Source organism: Rana temporaria, chromosome 4, assembly GCF_905171775.1.
Source record: "Rana temporaria chromosome 4, aRanTem1.1, whole genome shotgun sequence".
Classification (NCBI taxonomy): domain Eukaryota; kingdom Metazoa; phylum Chordata; class Amphibia; order Anura; family Ranidae; genus Rana; species Rana temporaria.
Window position 1 is genome coordinate 159,431,852 of NC_053492.1, and position 19,116 is coordinate 159,450,967.

Below are 19,116 nucleotides of genomic sequence, written 5' to 3' on the forward strand. Positions count from 1 at the left end.
TGTAGTTTATGCATAGTTGGACCTATTGAAACTCCAAATGTCTTATTTTGGGTGATTCTTTCTTTATCCAAATTAGACCGCCTTTGAGCCACCAAAGACCCAATGAAATTAAAACATGGTCTAAAAAAACGCATATTGGATTGTGTTGCTGATCCGTGTGCCAAACAACATACAATATACTGTAGGCTTTCAAGCTGAATTTTCTCTTTGTTCCCCTAATTCTCCCAGCAGAACTTCTGAAAACCTGATTTTAGCCCACAGAAATCGTATTTTTTAAATGTAAAACAGTTTTGCTTATTAGGTTACACAAAAGAAGTACTTCTGTGTTTTTTTTATGTTTCTCGACTATTCTGGGAGCATCCAATTAGTTGCTGTGGGCATTTGTGCTGCTGTTATTTGAAATGGTTTTGATCCATTTTGTATTTTACATTATTTGAAATAGTTTGATATATTCCTAGAGCATTTCGCGCTGCCTGGATGTTCTTCTCTGATCTCTCCTGGCATCTACATGCTCTAGCCGTGCAGAGTAGGTGTCAGAAAATTTCTCATTCGGATATCTGTTGTTCGCACTTCAGAATAGGTAGACAATGAAAGTGATCACTACAGGAGCTTCAGTGCAGTGTTTTAGAGCACAACATACTTAATGTGCAAATAAAACAATATCAATTTCCCCCCACTGCCCTGTCATTTCCCATCAGATGACTAAGTCAAAGAACATAGCAGACCTCAAACCAGAAGGAGGCATTATCCTTACTTCAACCCGTATTTCGAAAAAACTCTACAGGGGCTTTGCCATTTTAAAGTGTATCACGCACAAGGAAAAAAACAAAAACGGCACCGGTACACCCCCTGGAATTGATTGGTATAGTGAGGTAAATGCAGCTGTAAATCACAAGTGGAAGCTAGTATCTAAATGAAAAAAGATAAGACAAAACAACGCAAATATCCCCCCCCCCAAAAAAAAGATATAAAAAATAATAAAAAATCAATTGAAGTTTAATAGATACATATAATATGGCACAATTTCCTCCTTGTAGTACAAAGTAATTTCTAGGTCTTTGGCCACTTTTTATTTATTTATCTATTAGACTTAAATAGATCTTTTATTTTTATTATTTTTGAATTTGCAAATTCATTTTATATTTTGGAGGGGCGTTATTTGCACGGTTGTTTCTTTTCCAATTTAAAGTGTATGTGAACCCTAAAAATAAACTTCTTGTATTACCACCCTTATGGTCTATTAAATAAGAGCGCCAGGAACTTCTGGAATATAGCAAAGGTACAACCGAATAACCTAATATTATGGAGCCCTTTATTCCAAACTGCATAAAGTAGTTTGCAAACTTGGTAGCCATGCCTTTTATAAAGTAGGGCTTGGGAACCAATGAGAAAGTACAAACCAAGGTTACCAAAGAAGCCATTGTTTCCATGCCTTTATGATGACCAACAAGCATGATACAGCTATTTTCCGTTTGTAACAATTGGCTCTATATTAGGCTATTTTTGTGGTATGCACCAACGGTTCTAGATGTGCAGTCAGCTAAAGGGATAATAGAACAATGTTCATGGCCCTATCCCCTATGACAAAATTAAGAATAATTCTTGTTGTGGTGCTTGTGATGGAATAAAGCCTCGTACACACAATGAGAACTTACTCAACTTATGCCTACACATAAGAATTATTTATTACCATACGACAACCATAGTACAGTAATTCAATGTATATCTGATGCAACCACTCAAAATACAAATGTGGCAACTATTTAATATACGTACAGGTTATGGCAACTGTATTACCTGCCAAGGCAGAGAGGTGACACAGGAAAATGTATTTCAGGACTAGGAAGATGAATTGCTTACTCAGGAACTACTTGTCATCTGCATGGTGGTGCATTGGAAAATGTATACAGCAATACAAATCTTTTGGCATATTAAACAATAACCATTTATATATTTCAACTGTGTATTTAGCTCTTTGCCCGGAGAATCAGAACCAATATATCCAAGCAGTGGTGGCCCGTCCATTAGGGGCGCATGGGTGCCCCCCCCCCCATCCATGCGTCTACCCCCCTGATCTACATGCAGGGTCCTGGACGCATGAAATTCACTCAGGTTTTTTTTTTTAAAGCAGTGATTAGAGGCTCTAATAGGCTTCAAAAAAGGGTGGGCTCGGGGCACAGAGCACTGCTCCTGAAGCCCGGTTGTGTGACAATAGTTATTCTCCTCACATCCTATCAGGAAGAGGGTCATTAGACCCGTCACCCAATTGGCCGAAAGGAGATCTGATTGGGAGGATGGGAACCGAGAAAGCATCCGCTCAGAGCCTGGAGAGAAGCCACCGCCACCCGAGCACTGCCTACGAAATGGGGTAAGTGCGGGCCCTGACTTAAAGCAGGAGGGCAGAAGGATTATAGTTCCTAGAATGTTTTTCTTGGAACACTCCCTTTATGCTGTATTCCCATTTGCATTCAGACTTTAAAGTGTTACTAAACCTAGGACCCACAGAATATGGAAATGCAATTATTTTAGTAATATAAACTGCTAAATACCTTTTCTCATTCGCAGGATATAGCAGTCTTGTGATTTCTATCAGTGTTTGGTTAAAGCTTGTAGGAGGAGTTTTCATTCTCCCCTGATTGTCCTATGATTCTGCAGGACCTCTGGCCCTCTGTCTGGACAGTGCTGATTGGCCCTGTGCTGAACACATGCACCCTCTTAGGAAGAAAAAAACTCCTCTCTAGTACCAAACTGAGCATGTGCAGCTTGCCCCCAAGCTCTATTCTTTCAGCAGATTGAAGGGTCAGAAAAAAAAAAAAAAAAAAGAGGAGACGGGATCAAAACAGCCTTTTGACACAATGAAGAGGATTAACCTCTTAGGTTCCACAGTGAGTATAACAAACATGCTTTTCTGCATACACACACTGATTTTACTGTTGTGGGTTTTAGTAACACTTTAAAGGAACACTAAAGGTTCATTTTTTATTAGATCAATTGATTGCTGTAAGCTAGAGCATTTAAATATCACTTACCTCGTTTTTCCTTTTGACCTCCAAAATACAGTAATCCAGGTTTGAAATGCCATTTCCTGTCTCTCCTCTTCTTGCTTTCCACCAGCATCTGAGCCGTTCTGCATGGTGGAAAGCAGAATGTGCTCACCCCCTCCCTATGACTACAGCCCTGCGTGAATATGCTCTCTTATCCCTCACAGGCATGGAGGCTAAGCCTAATAGGAACTGTAGTTACCATTAGGCCGTGATGTAGCAAGAATGAATGCGCACCGCAAACCAGGAAGTCAGTGAGAATAATGATTCAGGAGTGCTGGAGGTGAATAAAACAGCTCGATTTCAACAGGTATCAAACTAGTTATAATGTAAAACATTACTTTTTACTTCAGCTACTGTCAGACTTTAATTTAAGAGGAAAATATTTTTGTCTTTACAACCCCTTTAATGGCAGGTTTGAAACTGATTGTAGATGTCAGAAAATCACTATTGGCATTTTGTTTATACATCAGTAAGGAGGGTGTTCCAGCATGCATATCAATGTGTACCTCTCAGTTCTGAATGAAGTGTACACCAATATTATCAATATGTTTGTAATCTAATTGACATACATTTATAAATACTTTAATAGGCTACATATTCTCAAAATAAAAGGTAACACCAAAGCCCCTAAAATTGTCAGCTTGTGAGCTTCAAAACAGTATTATGGTCAAATATATATATATATATATATATATATATATATATATATATATATATATATATATATATATATAGATAGTTTACATTGAAAATGATGACCATATTATTGTTTTAAAGCTCACAAGCTAATATATATATATATATATATATATATATATATATATATATATATATATATAGATATATATATAGATATATATAGATATATATAGATATATATATATAGATATACATATACATATATATTTTAAATTATTTTGCATATTCCATATTTCAGGGTTGAAATATGGACAATCAACTGCAGCTCGAAATTAACTGTTCATTTCTATAAAGCATGAATTGGGAAAATGTTAAAACTTATTTGTAAAGAGAATATTTTATGTGTCTTTCTGCAGAAAGCTCTGCAATTCAGACTTGACTTCAATAACCTTGTCTATATTGCGTATTCTTTTTTGAGCTGTACAAATGTGTGATCTTCCCGAGATCAATAAAAAGAGACAAAGAATTCAGAATTTTGTGTTTGTCTGCAGAATAATATTATGGTAGGGCAAGCGTTCTAAAGACTGTGATCCATATTATGTCTGTCATAAGAAGAAAAAAAAAGTGTGAATGCTGTGTCATGTTCAAAGCTTTTCTAAGGATTACTAACTGAGACGGTCATGCCATTTTTTCCTTTTCTAGATGTCCACTCCTCATTCCCCCATTCACAGCACAGAAGAATACTGATGTACATTATACATTGGCTGGCTTTTAGGTAAATGCCATTTTTTTTTTTTTTAACAAGACCAGTATAAACTGTGCATACCTAGAACAAGGAGGGTTCTCTGATGATAAATGTAATTTAATGCTTTGCAAATGTGAGGGGGAACAATATACAGCAGCATGGTATATATTGTACAGAATAATTGGAATATGTACATCCATACACTGATTGGAATTTAGCTGGTTCAGCAGGGACTGGACGAATTTTGATCAGTATGCGACAGGTCCCGCTTGATAGAAGTCAATCGTTCGACTGAGTTCTGTCAAAAGGAAATTTCTCCTGATCAACGGCTGCAGACACATACAGTATTAGTTTGTTCTGATGATAGTGGGTGAAACTGTCAGAATATCCTGGTGGGGGGATTACTCCATACATGTAAGTGGCGTAGGCGTTTTCAAGCTAGAAAAAAAAAGCAGCGTTACAGCTGTAATAACGTCTTAGCGCTGTATACTGCGTTAAGCCGTGTCAAGGGTTTTTATTCTGTACTAGCTGAATACCCGGCGTTGGCCGGTCTTCCGATCTTAACCTTTTGGGGAGGAAAATCATAGTAATATAAATAAACCCATCTTTTATATAAGGGTGTAGGTAAGGGTTAATTTAACTGTCATATATTTTTATTTGGCATATAAGTAATATGTGTACCAGGTATTATTGAAATATCTCCAGGCATACAGAAGTTATGTGGGAACATACATTTCCCATTGATTTGCATGGGACTTTAAACAAAAACCCCGACCCTCACAAATGGGGGTAGTTAAGGGATAAATTAACTATCCTATAGTTTAGGTGGACATATAAGTAACATGTGACCAAGTGTTATCGAAATATCTACAGCCGTTTGGAAGTTATGAAGTAACATGTATTTCCCATAGAGTTGAATGGGACTTTAAAGGAAAACCCCGACCATGGCAAATGGGGGTGGGTAAGGGTTAAACCACCTATCCTATGTTTGTTGCTGACATATAAGTAACATGTGTGCCAAGTTTCATGTTAATATCTTTAGCCGTTTGGACGTGATGCTGGAACATACATACATACATACATACATACACACACATTGAGTTTTATATATATAGATTAATTGGATATGGGAGCCGAAAATAGAAAGGGGCAGAGAAATGCTGCTAAACGCTAACGCACCTAAACGCGCATTAATGCCAATGCAAAACACTTCTAAAAGTGCGTTCTTACAGCCGCTTTTTCCTGGCGTCGGTTTTGTTGGCTTTGCAGCTCGTTTTTTTTAATGCCCTGTGTGTATGAGGCCATATTGTTAGACAGGACAATTCAGTTGGTTGCAGGCTGGTCGGTAAGTTGTGCTTGGAAATTTATTTGGTTTTGTTTGACATGCGTCGCCCTTCCAGGGCTCCTTGCTGTACAGGCCAGTTATAGGTGGGGGCAGTGGCCATTTGTATGTATAAAAATAAAAAGGCAGCACCGAGAACCAAAAATGCCTATTACAAACAGGGCCGTCCAGCTATAAAGCATCAGCCTTGGTGGTTTAGTGTGCTTGGGAGGGACAGGTGCAGTGTCTAACCTCCGTGGAGGCAGCCTGTCAAAGTCTATGGCAGGCTGCGCCTGGAAGGGGCTGAATGCTATACTGGGTGTTACTGGTGTTCAGGGCCATGTATGTTCAGGGATGAAGTACCCCATTCATAGACTTTGACAGGCTGCCTGCAGTAGGGCTGGATACTGCCCCTGTTCCTCCCGGGCACATTGCAGCTGGACAGCCCCATGTACAAGATGCCTAAGGTGTGCTGTATGTAGGAAGAGAGAGCAGAGAGATGAGCCTGTCAGTCTGCTACTGCTCCTTCCTTTACTGTCCAGTTACAGGCTGGGGGCAGGAAGATAACCAAGCTCTACGTTTTACCGCAACAGAGAAAAGTTAGGTCATTGGCACTGTTACATTGTTTGGCATAGCTGTATAAACTGCTGTTTAAACCTCAGGACTGGATGCATAAAACTGCAAATTCTTTTGCAGGTATACCATTTATACTGTACATATGTATTATACTGTACATATGTATTTAAACCATGTAGTTAGCTGTTTGCTTGGAGTTTAGCTTTAAAGGAGAAGTACAGCCAAAGCTTGTTTGGCTGTACTTCTCCTATGGATCACAGGAGTGTAGTTCGTGTTCCACTCATGTCACCCATTTTCAGTAGAGAGTGGGCTGAAGTCCGCTCTCTGCTGATGTCACAGAAGTTGGTCCAGGCTTTGCGTCATCACAAACACAGAGTTGGGATCCGCCAGATCCCTGGACTGACATCCAGCTCAGCCTCTCAACCAGTCGCTGAGAGCCTGAGTCGGCTGCTCCGCCCCCTCCTCAGCCCAGCACTCCAATGAGTGAGGAGGGATGAGTGAGTGACTGAAGCCTTGTACACACGTCCGAGGAACTCGACGGGCGAAAAACATCGTTTTGCTCGTTGAGTTTCTTGTGAAGCCGCCGAGGATCTCGGCGAGCCAAATTTTCCCATTGCCGTCGAGGAAAAAGAAGACATGCTTTCTTTTTGGCCCGACGAGATCCTCGGCGGTTTCCTTGTTGAAAAGTGTACACACGACCGGTTTCCTCGGCACAAAAAAAAAAAACCCAGCAAGCTTCTTGTTGGTTTTTGCCGAGAAACTCGGCCGTGTGTACGAGGCCTCACAGTCAGTAGCTCTCGAGGAACTCTGAGAACTGAGCGATCGGAAATGTTCAATGGTTTGGTTCTCAGTGTAGACACGCTGGGGGACAGAGGCTGCATCCACCTAGGTAAGTATAATAAAAAAAAATTACCATACTTCTCTTTTAACCTGGTAAAAAAGCATTTCTAGGCTTACATCTGTCATTATAAGAGGTACCAGGAATGGTTCCTGAGCCTAAAAACACCCATTTCTGTGATGTTAATCTGCTGTCCAGCTAATGCTTCTGGACACCTACTGCAATAATGTTTTAGTGGCAGCTTAATACAAATGACAACATTCTAAAACATATTAGAAAAAAGTGACTTTACTGAAATCCCCTTTTTGTCAAAAGCATTATAGTCTGATTCATGCTTGCTGACACAAGTGAATCTAATCCCAAGATAAAATTGTAAGTAGGTGAGTAAACAATATCAGCATCCTGATATAAATGTGTGGAACAAATGATTCATCACACAAACAAAAAGACAGTATATAAATTAGTTTACTTAGCACAGACTGAAGGGAACACAAAAAAAAAAAACATACTTTGTATTACTGTGACATCTTCATAAGCTAAGGCAGAATGATAACAAGTGCTAGTGCATGGTAGCCAATCAGCTTATTTGTTAAATTAAAGTAATTGTAAACCCTCAACTTCCAAAATAACCCATTCAGTCTAAAATAAAAATGAAAGGTGAAATTATTAATTATAGATATAAAAAAACATTTCAAATACCCTTTTCCCCTTTTTTATAAGTGATCACATTACCTCTGTTCTCAGCTGCATAAGAGCTGGGGGAGGAGAAGCTACAGAACACTGATCTTCCCAGTGAATGGCTGCGTAGGAGTGGAGGGGGGGTGTCATATCAAGTCTGATCATTGGAGGAGAGCAGGCTGATTTCCCAGCAGAGCTAGAGAACTGACCACAATGTGTTCTGCTGCTTAGTGTAGTCAGTTACTAAAGCGGAGTTACGCCCAATTTTTTTTTTTAAGTCAGCAGCTACAAATACTGCAGCTGCTGACTTTTAAAATAAGGACACTTACCTGTCCAGGGCACCCGCAATGTCAGCACCCGAAGCCGATCTGTCCCTCGGCTCTCGGGTGCTGCCGCCGCCATGGAAAGTGGCAAAAGTCGGATGGACGGCCGCACACCAAAGAACTATTGAGTTGTCTTTATTGAAGAAACATAAGCAGACACCGCAAATACACAGCAAGAATCATAAACAGCCGACGCGTTTCACACTTAGTCAGTGCTTATTCATGGCTGCCGCAGCCATCTTCAGTAAGGGAATCAGGAAGTGAAGCCTTGTGTCTTCACTTCCTGGTTCCCTACTGTGCATGCGCAAGTCGCGCTGCACGATCTGAATCATCCCTGCTGTCTTCTGGGACCTGTGTGTCTCCCAGAAGATAGCGGGGGGGACGAAGGAGGCGCTGGATGTGGCGTAAATATCCGCGGATATCTATGCCCGGAAGTGGGAACAAATACCTGTATTAGACAGGTATCTGCTCCGCCCTCCCCCTGAAAGGTGTCAAATGTGACACCAGAGGGGGGGGGGGGATTCTGAAAAGTGAAAGTTCCATTTTTGGGTGAAACTCTGCTTTAATTGGAAAGCAGAAGGACTGGCAGGAACATCAGGAATTTCACGAAAAGGAAGTAATACAAAGAGAACAGGATACTTTATCATACAAGTACGTAGTACAGCTGGTACATATCAGGAATAAGGCAACAAGTGAGTTTAATTACCACCATAATCAGCCACAGAACCTGTATAATTAGTATGTGTTTGGACTTAAAGTGATGAGGTGGCAACCCTAGTTAAAGCGGTGGTTCCCCTAAAAATAAACTTTTGACATCGCATTTAGCAAATAAATTACAATTAGAATCGGCTTGTTTTATTTAAAAAATACCTCCGTACGTATCGTTTCCTATATTCGGTCCCACCGCCACTTCCGGGTACGATGCAGGCGGTGGGCGTTCCTAATTGATGGACAGGCATCCGACCGACGCATCCATCGCGTCACGAGATGCCGAAAAAAGCCGAACGTCGGTGCGCATGCGCCGTATAGAGCCGCACCGACGTTCGGCTTTTTTCGGCATCTCGTGACGCGATGGATGCGTCGGTCGGATGCCTGTCCATCAATTAGGAACGTCCACCGCCTGCATCGTACCCGGAAGTGGCGGTGGGACCGAATATAGGAAACGATACGTACGGAGGTATTTTTTAAATAAAACAAGCCGATTCTAATTGTAATTTATTTGCTAAATGCGATGTCAAAAGTTTATTTTTAGGGGAACCACCCCTTTAAGGTCCACCACTAGGAACGATTCAATGACCAGGCATGTATTGGGTTTGATATACTGCACCACAAAAGTAATCAGTTTCCATCTAGAATAGACATGACTATATTATATATACAGTTATGTGCTAACCTGCACTGTTCCTGATCAGCATATGAAAGCTACTCCCCAATCACAATGAACTTGGCTTTGACCTACACGTGGTCACTGTGTGCATCCAGAAAACGGGTCGGTCAGAAATTGAGGACTCTGGGATCAGCAATTCTTCTAGGGGACAGGCAGGTGAAGGAGATGAAAACAGCAGACTATGTCTTCTGCATACATAATGTACGTGTTGGCCTGGGTCATATCATTAATTATCTGTGTATGTGCGAACCAAGTAAGGACGAGAGCGTACAAAAGTATTCAATAAACACTGCTGTCAAATCCCTCGCTTCCAAACTACGTAAGAATGAAATACAGAACCTGGAACCTAGAAAATGAACGAATGTCATTGACTAAACATGTTTTATTTTCTTATGGTACAAACAATCTACGGGAAAACATGCGCTGTCTATCATTCCTTTTTAAATCAATTCCTGTGCATCAAACTGATACATTTTTCTGCATGTTATTAAAATAGGAAATATGCCGGTCGGAGATAAATGCTCTTTAACTACGTTTGTTCACCGACTGTGTACTAAAGGACTGATTAAGCTCTTACCCCTATAACAGTGATGGCGAACGCGTGGCACGCGTGCCGCTCCCGGCACGGCAAGCTGTTTTGGTGGGCACGCGGTGACAATGCAGAAATGTCAAAGAAAAAAAAATTAAATCGTCAACCGCAACTAGAAACTACATTTCCCACACTACCCTGTGCTAGCGGTGACGTGTCCGAGTGGGCGTAACTTAGAATGAGCGCCCGGAGGTCACGTGTTAGCTTGCTACCCAATGAGAGCTCTCAGATCATCCACTGCCTGACGTGCTGCTGGGCGTGACTGGGAGCATGAGGAGAAGACGCACGGCGGGAAAGAGCTGCAAGACTCGTGAAGCCATCTTCTTCATTGCGCAGTTTGATTCAGCTGCAGACAAAGGTAAGAATACTTATTACTCGAATACTATTTAGACATGGGATACCTGGGTCGTTTTATGGGTTGCCCTGCTAACATCACCCAATCTAAAATGTAAAATTTTGCTGAACAATTACTTTAGCTAATCTCGCTGGTGGGTGTTCTGACAGTTGCTGACTGACTTGGGAAACTTTGTTCTGCAAACATATTACCCCCCTCATTGCTGTTATTGGGTCTAGTTGTCCTTTGCAAACATATTACCCCCCTCATTGCAAATGACACCTATGCCCAATAACAGCAATGAGGGAGGTAATATGTTTGCAAATGACACCTAGGCCCAATAAAAGCAATGAGGGGGGTAATATGTTTGCAAATGACACCTAGGCCCAAAAACAGCAATGAGGGAGGTAATATGTTTGCTGTTATTGGGCATAGGTGTCATTTGCAAACATATTACCTCCCTCATTGCTGTTATTGGGCATAGGTGTCATTTGCAATGAGGGGGGTAATATGTTTGCAAAGGACACCTAGGCCCAATAACAGCAATGAGGGGGGTAATATGTTTGCAAATGACACCCAGGCCCAATAACAGCAATGAGGGGGGTAATATGTTTGCAAAGGACACCTAGGCCCAATAAAAGCAATGAGGGGGGTAATATGTTTGCAAATGACACCCAGGCCCAATAACAGCAATGAGGGGAGTAATATGTTTGCAAAGGACACCTAGGCCCAATAAAAGCAATGAGGGGGGTAATATGTTTGCAAATGACACCTAGGCCCAATAAAAGCAATGAGGGGGGTAATATGTTTGCAAATGACACCTAGGCCCAATAAAAGCAATGAGGGGGGTAATATGTTTGCAAATGACACCCAGGCCCAATAACAGCAATGAGGGGGGTAATATGTTTGCTGTTATTGGGCCTAGGTGTCATTTGCAAACATATTACCCCCCTCATTGCTGTTATTGGGCCTAGGTGTCCTTTGCAAACATATTACCCCCCTCATTGCAAATGAGGGGGGTAATATGTTTGCAAATGACACCCAGGCCCAATAACAGCAATGAGGGGGGTAATATGTTTGCAAATGACACCTAGGCCCAAAAACAGCAATGAGGGAGGTAATATGTTTGCTGTTATTGGGCATAGGTGTCATTTGCAAACATATAACCCCCATCATTGCTGTTATTGGGCCTGTGTCCTGGCCTATGGACAACAATGACACACTTTTTTTTTTTTTTCATTTTAGCCCTTTGGATTCTTCTTTGCAATTCTTGTAGAATCTACAGCAGCTTCCAGACCCAGCAGAGCGGTGTCAGCAGCGGCACAGCGCGACTTCTTGTTTCACAGGACATTGGACGATTTGAGCTTATATCTGTCTACATTAAAAAAAGTAAGTTGCTAAGGGTCACATCTGGCCCCCGGGCTACGGTAGTTTCCTGTGTCCCTATGGACAACAATGAAAACATATTTTTTTTTTCATTACAGCCCTCTCTCCGGGATTCTACTTTGCAAATCTTGTAGAATGTACAGCAGCTTTCAGACCCAGCAGAGCGGTGTCAGCAGCGGCACAGCACGCCTTGTTGTTTCACAGGACATTGGACGATTTGAGCTTATATCTGTCTACATTACAGAAACGTAAGTTGCTAAGGGTCACATCTGGCCCCCGGGCTATGGTAGTTTCCTGTGTCCCTATGGACAACAATGAAAACATATTTTTTTTTTCATTACAGCCCTCTCTTTGGGATTCTTCTTTGCAATTCAGAATCTACAGCAGCTTCCAGACCCAGCATAGCGGTGTCAGCAGCGGCACAGCGCGACTTCTTGTTTCACAGGATATTGGACGATGTATATCTGTCTACAAAACCGTGAGTTGTTCTACCTTTTTTGTGAAATGTTGCAATAATATTTTTGGTATAGGTAGGTAGGGATAGATTTGTATTGGGTGCTTCATCCATCCTTATTTTATACATTTTGTGTTTTTTGTAGACATGAACAACCAAAAATGAGTACATCAAAAAAAGCAAAATTAAAAACAGATAGTGGAAGATCATTCCAAGAGACCTGGACACAGTCATTTGGAGTGATTGAACGCAATGGGAAAGCGTTATGTGTTCTGTGTAGTGAAAGTGTGGTATCTCGCACATCTAGTGTCAAACGTCATTTTGATACCAACCACAAAAGTGTTGCCGAACTTGGTGTAGCTGAAAGAAAAGAGTTTCTTGATGGGAAATTGAAGAGATATCACTGCCAGTATCGTAGTTTTTGCAACTATCTTTCTAAAACAAATTATCTGGCAAATGCCAGCTTTGAAATTTCACTGTGCATAGCAAAACATGGAAAGCCCCTCTCTGATGGCGATTTTATCAAAACGGCCATGTTGGCTGTGAGTAATTCCCTTTTTCATGAATTTCCAAACAAGGACAAAATTAAGCAACGAATCTCTGAAATGCCACTTAGCAGAAATACTGTTAAAGATAGAGTCCTGCGTATGGCAAGTGATGTTAGTCAGCAGCTCACCACTGACTTACAAAAGGCAGCCTGTTACTCCATGTGCTTGGATGAAAGCACAGACATAAATAATCATGCAAGGCTAGCAGTAATTTTGCGTTATGCTGTTGGTGACACCATGAGAGAGGAGCTCATGAAACTGTTGTCTTTGCCTGGAAGAACACAAGGGATAGATATCTACAATGCTGTGATGGAGGCTTTTGTCTCACAAGACATAAGGCCAGAAAAAGTGGTTTCAGTTACTAGTGACGGGGCACCTTCCATGGTGGGGGTAACATCTGGTTTCATACAGTTTTTTGTCAAAGAAGCAAAGCACCCAGTCATTCAATTTCATTGTATTATACATCAAGAAGCTCTTTGTGCCAAGGAAAGCAGCAAAATATTAGACGATATCCTCAAGGATGTCACAAAAATGGTGAATTACATCATGGCTCGTGCTCTTAATTTTCGACAGTTTCAAGCACTTCTTGATGAGGTACAGGCACAGTATAATACTTTACTTATGTACAATAATGTACGATGGCTAAGCAGAGGACGGGTCTTGGAGAGATTTGTAGCCTGTTTGGATGAAATTAGGCTGTTTATGAATGACAAGGGGCAGGAATATCCACAGCTCACTGATATGACCTGGCTCACCAATCTCATGTTTTTTACTGATTTTACAATACACTTTAATGTCCTGAACAAAAAACTGCAAGGTTTAGGGAAAACGGCAGAAAGAATGTTTTGTGATATCAGAACATTTGAGAGAAAACTGCAGGTTTTTGAAAGAGACCTTGAAAGTGGGCAGCTGAAATATTTTCCCAATCTAAAAATGCATTTGGAAAATTCTACAACATTTACAGACAATCCAAACCATCAAGAAATCTACAAAGAATTTTCTAGCATTATAGCAGTTGCAAAGGAGAATTTTGGCAACAGATTTGTACAGTTCCGTAAGATGGAAACAACCCTGAGTTTTCTTACTTCTCCAGATAAAGCCAAATTTGAAGAACTTGATCTTTCCTGCTTACACTGGTTAGATTTAGAAAATTTGGAAATGGAGCTACTGGAATTTCAAGAAAGCTCTATCTGGAAAAATAAATTCTCTGACCTGCGTGCCACTCTTGAAAAGATGGAGTGTGAAGGGATGACCAAAGACAGCACAGTTGCTAGTTCAGAAAATGAAATACTTAAAGTGTGGAATTCTCTGCCAAATAATTTTAAGGCAATGAAAACACTTGGGATTGCTTTCCTTACTTTGTTTGGGTCATCCTATGCTTGTGAGCAGCTGTTTTCAGCATTGAATTATATCAAATGTGATGCCAGAAATAGACTAACAGATGATTTGAGTGCTGTATGTGTTGCTCTCAAACTAACGGAGTATGAGCCAAGGTTTGACAAGTTATCAGCATGCATACAACAGCAAAAATCACATTAATTGTGCAAAAGCATCCCAAATCTTTATCAACGCCCAGCCAAGGCATCTTTAAAAATGCCCAGCAATGGCATCTTTAATAATGCCCAGGCAAGGCATCTTTACCAATGCCCAGCCAAGGCATCTTTAAAAATGCCCAGCCAAGGTATCTTTAAAAATGCCCAGCAATGGCATCTTTAATAATGCCCAGGCAAGGCATCTTTACCAATGCCCAGCCAAGGCATCTTTAAAAATGCCCAGCCAAGGTATCTTTAAAAATGCCCACTGCTCTGCTGGGTCTGGAAGCTGCTGTAGATTCTAATCTACAAGAATTGCAAAGAAGAATCCAAAGGGCTAAAATGAAAAAAACAAAAATGTGTCATTGCATCTTTACCAATGCCCAGCCAAGGCATCTTTACCAATGCCCAGACAAGGCATCTTTACCAATGCCCAGCCAAGGCATCTTTAAAAATGCCCAGCAATGGCATCTTTAATAATGCCCAGGCAAGGCATCTTTACCAATGCCCAGCCAAGGCATCTTTAAAAATGCCCAGCAATGGCATCTTTAATAATGCCCAGGCAAGGCATCTTTACCAATGCCCAGCCAAGGCATCTTTAAAAATGCCCAGCAATGGCATCTTTAATAATGCCCAGGCAAGGCATCTTTACCAATGCCCAGCCAAGGCATCTTTAAAAATGCCCAGCAATGGCATCTTTAATAATGCCCAGGCAAGGCATCTTTACCAATGCCCAGCCAAGGCATCTTTAAAAATGCCCAGCCAAGGTATCTTTAAAAATGCCCACTGCTCTGCTGGGTCTGGAAGCTGCTGTAGATTCTAATCTACAAGAATTGCAAAGAAGAATCCAAAGGGCTAAAATGAAAAAAACAAAAATGTGTCATTGCATCTTTACCAATGCCCAGCCAAGGCATCTTTACCAATGCCCAGCCAAGGCATCTTTAAAAATGCCCAGCAATGGCATCTTTAATAATGCCCAGGCAAGGCATCTTTACCAATGCCCAGCCAAGGCATCTTTAAAAATGCCCAGCAATGGCATCTTTAATAATGCCCAGGCAAGGCATCTTTACCAATGCCCAGCCAAGGCATCTTTAAAAATGCCCAGCCAAGGTATCTTTAAAAATGCCCACTGCTCTGCTGGGTCTGGAAGCTGCTGTAGATTCTAATCTACAAGAATTGCAAAGAAGAATCCAAAGGGCTAAAATGAAAAAAACAAAAATGTGTCATTGCATCTTTACCAATGCCCAGCCAAGGCATCTTTACCAATGCCCAGACAAGGCATCTTTACCAATGCCCAGCCAAGGCATCTTTAAAAATGCCCAGCAATGGCATCTTTAATAATGCCCAGGCAAGGCATCTTTACCAATGCCCAGCCAAGGCATCTTTAAAAATGCCCAGCAATGGCATCTTTAATAATGCCCAGGCAAGGCATCTTTACCAATGCCCAGCCAAGGCATCTTTAAAAATGCCCAGCAATGGCATCTTTAATAATGCCCAGGCAAGGCATCTTTACCAATGCCCAGCCAAGGCATCTTTAAAAATGCCCAGCAATGGCATCTTTAATAATGCCCAGGCAAGGCATCTTTACCAATGCCCAGCCAAGGCATCTTTAAAAATGCCCAGCAATGGCATCTTTAATAATGCCCAGGCAAGGCATCTTTACCAATGCCCAGCCAAGGCATCTTTAAAAATGCCCAGCAATGGCATCTTTAATAATGCCCAGGCAAGGCATCTTTACCAATGCCCAGCCAAGGCATCTTTAAAAATGCCCAGCCAAGGTATCTTTAAAAATGCCCACTGCTCTGCTGGGTCTGGAAGCTGCTGTAGATTCTAATCTACAAGAATTGCAAAGAAGAATCCAAAGGGCTAAAATGAAAAAAACAAAAATGTGTCATTGCATCTTTACCAATGCCCAGCCAAGGCATCCTTACCAATGCCCAGCCAAGGCATCTTTAAAAATGCCCAGCAATGGCATCTTTAATAATGCCCAGGCAAGGCATCTTTACCAATGCCCAGCCAAGGCATCTTTAAAAATGCCCAGCAATGGCATCTTTAATAATGCCCAGGCAAGGCATCTTTACCAATGCCCAGCCAAGGCATCTTTAAAAATGCCCAGCCAAGGTATCTTTAAAAATGCCCACTGCTCTGCTGGGTCTGGAAGCTGCTGTAGATTCTAATCTACAAGAATTGCAAAGAAGAATCCAAAGGGCTAAAATGAAAAAAACAAAAATGTGTCATTGCATCTTTACCAATGCCCAGCCAAGGCATCTTTACCAATGCCCAGACAAGGCATCTTTACCAATGCCCAGCCAAGGCATCTTTAAAAATGCCCAGCAATGGCATCTTTAATAATGCCCAGGCAAGGCATCTTTACCAATGCCCAGCCAAGGCATCTTTAAAAATGCCCAGCAATGGCATCTTTAATAATGCCCAGGCAAGGCATCTTTACCAATGCCCAGCCAAGGCATCTTTAAAAATGCCCAGCAATGGCATCTTTAATAATGCCCAGGCAAGGCATCTTTACCAATGCCCAGCCAAGGCATCTTTAAAAATGCCCAGCAATGGCATCTTTAATAATGCCCAGGCAAGGCATCTTTACCAATGCCCAGCCAAGGCATCTTTAAAAATGCCCAGCAATGGCATCTTTAATAATGCCCAGGCAAGGCATCTTTACCAATGCCCAGCCAAGGCATCTTTAAAAATGCCCAGCAATGGCATCTTTAATAATGCCCAGGCAAGGCATCTTTACCAATGCCCAGCCAAGGCATCTTTAAAAATGCCCAGTCATGGCATCTTTAATAATGCCCAGGCAAGGCATCTTTACCAATGCCCAGCTAAGGCATCTTTACCAATGCCCAGCCAAGGCATCTTTAATAATGCCCAGCAATAGATCATTAGACTCATCCTCTGCTTATGTTCAATAATGTCTTTTAGCTATGCAAAGTATACTGTGCCTGTACCCATCACAGCATTGTAGATCTCTATCCCTTGTGTAAGCAAATGCATCTTTACCAATGCCCAGCCAAGGCATCTAATGCCCAGCCAAGGCATCTTTACCAATCTTTACCAATGCCCAGACAAGGCATCTTTAAAAATGCCCAGCAATGGCATCTTTAAAGATGCCTTACCAAGGCATCTTTAATAATGCCCAGCAAAGCCATCTTTGGAAATGCCCAGCAAAGCCATCTTTGGAAATGCCCAGCAAAGCCATCATTGGAAATGCCCAGCAAAGCCATCTTTGGAAATGCCCAGCAAAGCCATCTTTGGAAATGCCCAGCAAAGCCATCTTTGGAAATGCCCAGCAAAGCCATCTTTGGAAATGCCCAGCAAAGCCATCTTTGGAAATGCCCAGCAAAGCCATCTTTGGAAATGCCCAGCAAAGTCATCTTTGAAAATGCCCAGCAAAGTCATCTTTGAAAATGCCCAGCAAAGTCATCTTTGAAAATGGCCAGCAAAGTCATCTTTGAAAATGCCCAGCAAAGTCATCTTTGAAAATGCCCAGCAAAGCCATCTTTGGAAATGCCCAGCAAAGCCATCTTTGAAAATGCCTAGCAAAGGCATCCTTACCAGCGATCAGCAAAGGCATCTTTACCAGCGATCTGCAAATGTATCCTTATCCAAAAATACATGCACAAGTACAGTTGTTGAGAATCTTTTTCAATAAAAAAAAAATGTTTAATAGAAAGCTCTGTTATTGTGTTTTTCTTTTAAAACAAAAGCTGTTAATTAGTTTGGACAAGTGTACGAGTTGATTTTTCTAAACGAAAACCTTGGTATTCATGTTTAATTGCAGTGTTGGCACTTCAAAAAAAAATTAGGTTTTGTGTTGGAGTTTGGGCACTCGGGCTCAAAAAGGTTCGCCATCACTGCCCTATAATCACATATTTAGTGACAGGTTTATATAGAAATGTTACAGAAAAAGTCTCATAAATATTTCTGTTAAATACTGCAGGTAAAAATCTCTTTAACCACTTAAGACCCGGACCAAAATGCAGGTAAAGGACTTGGCCAGATTTTGCGCGGTCGTGCGACGTGGCTCCCAAACAACATTGACGTCCTTTTTTCCCCACAAATAGAGCTTTCTTTTGGTGGTATTTGATCACCTCTGTGGTTTTTATTTTTTGCGCTTTAAACAAAAATAGAGCGACAATTCAGAAAAAAATATTTTTTTCTTTTTGCTATAATAAATATCCCCCAAAAACATATATAAAAAACAATATTTTTCCTCAGTTTAGACCGATACGTATTCTTCTACATATTTTTGGTAAAAAAAAAACGCAATAAGCGTTTATCGATTGGTTTGCGCAAAATGTATAGTGTTTACAAAATAGGGGTAGTTTTATTGCATTTTTATTAATATTTTTTTTTTTACTACTAATGGTGGCGATCAGTGATTTTTTTTCGTGACCGCGACATTATGGCGGACACATCGAACAATTTTGACCAATTTTTGGGAGAATTGTCATTTTCACAGCAAAAAATGCTATAAAAATGCATTGTTTACTGTGAAATTGACAATTACAGTTTGGGAGTTAACCACTAGGGGGCGCTGAAGGGGTAAAGTGTGACCTCATATGTGTTTCTAACTGTAGGGGGGCGGGGCTGGATGTGTGACGTCATTGATCGTGCTTCCCTATATCAGGGAACACACGATCAATGACAGCGCCACAGTGAAGAACGGGGAAGCTGTTTTTACACACAGCTCTTCTCGTTCTTCAGCTC

General features: G+C 41.2%; 1 protein-coding gene across 1 annotated transcript in view; it reads right to left on the minus strand.

Moving 5' to 3' along the window:
* The window catches only part of PPM1L (protein phosphatase, Mg2+/Mn2+ dependent 1L), a 368,422-nt gene that overhangs the window by 116,080 nt on the left and 233,226 nt on the right, over positions 1-19,116 (minus strand). The window lies entirely within an intron of this gene.